This window comes from Tachysurus fulvidraco, chromosome 9 (genome assembly GCF_022655615.1).
Source record: "Tachysurus fulvidraco isolate hzauxx_2018 chromosome 9, HZAU_PFXX_2.0, whole genome shotgun sequence".
In the NCBI taxonomy this organism is placed as follows: Eukaryota; Metazoa; Chordata; class Actinopteri; order Siluriformes; family Bagridae; genus Tachysurus; species Tachysurus fulvidraco.
The window spans coordinates 27,020,619-27,022,306 of record NC_062526.1 but is presented as its reverse complement, the minus strand read 5'-3'; positions in this window follow the sequence as shown (position 1 = coordinate 27,022,306).

Below are 1,688 nucleotides of genomic sequence, written 5' to 3'. Positions count from 1 at the left end.
AACTAGAAGAGACAGAAGTGAAAGATTCTCTTTCCTGCCCAGACGCACAACTCTGCTTGGTAGTAAACTATTGTTTTGACAGCATGTCACTTTAGCAGTGCTGAGAGAAGCGGGCAGAGCGGGCATGTGTGTGCGTGTGTGTGTGTGTGTGTGTGTTGCATGTGTGTATGGCAGGCTTGCTGATGCGATCTTTAGCGAGACCCTAAGGCTATTGTCATAAAACTCAGCAGCACTAACAGACGCCGCTAATTCAGCTGTCAGCCGCCTGATAGCGTAGCGCACCGAGTGCTATTTTAACTGAAGCAGCTAATAGGACCGTTTATAGGACTGGTGCCGCCCGAGTGTGCTTCTGTGGAGAACAGCGACGAGAGATTACACTCTGATTTGTCATCCCGACACACACACACACATGTACACACAATCTCTCTCTCTCTCTCTCTCTCTCTCTCTCTCTCTCTCTCTCTCTCTCTCTCTCTCTCTCAGCCAATGCCTATTAATCAGCTTTAACCCAAATCCTCACTATCTGGTTAATTTAAGCAGGATAAGCTGTGATTTAACAGGATAATCCAGGCACTGACTCTCATGTTAAACCCTCCAAACACTTTAAACAGGAGCTCTGCTTTCTGATCTTACACCCAGCCACCCCACCATTTACACACTACAACACACACTCGACTAACACAGAGATGTGTAAAGTCACTTGGAGTTTTAAAGGTTTTTTTTTTATTATTTGTAGAGGAGGTCTCTATCAAGTTCTTGCTTTTACGCTAAGCGGAGCCGATCGATCGAGACGGGTCTGTGTGTAATCCGAAAGACGAAACTAATGCGTAATGATATTTTTATACACTCGGTTCGAACGACATCGTTTTTACAAGATGGATGCCGTGTATCGCACTTATAGCTCTAGCTTTATTATAGCAGTTCCGAACAGACAACCTTATCTTTATTTATTAGCCATATATAATGTGTAGCATCTGCGTGTGACATATGAGCCGTTCCTGCAGTTAGAGAAAAACACTTTCAGAAATTGAATGTAGGATAACTTTGACCCCTTTGGCCTCCCATGCTCTGTCTCTACCCATCTAATTCCTTTTAACATCTCCACTTTTCTTTATAAGACACAGCTCTGGAAACAAGGTCGAGTATGTATCCCATCTCTATCCTGTGATGATGACGACCTTGCTGAACTATTCCTACCTGGTTCTGCTTCCTAAGACACCTGGCCAAGTGACTAACACACTGAGTTAAGGTTAAGGACCTCCATCTGTTCTGTCACCAAAGCAGATTTCTTGTTGAATTCCGTACAGGATTTTAAAACTTTCTGTTTATTTTAAAATGATTCAAACTGTTTTTTGTATTTTGCAGACAGGGGAGATTTCATGCAGCATTACTTTATACAATTCCACTGTTCCATTGGATATCGGGTATCGTAGAAATGTCTTAAAGTATTGTATCATATCATATCGTATCGTATCATATCATACTGTATTGTATCGTATGGTATCATATACTGTATTGTATCGCATCATACTGTATTGTATCGTATGGTATCATATCATACTGTATCGTATCATATCATATCATACTGTATTGTATCGTATGGTATCATATACTGTATTGTATCGCATCATACTGTATTGTATCGTATGGTATCATATCATACTGTATCGTATCATATCATATCATAC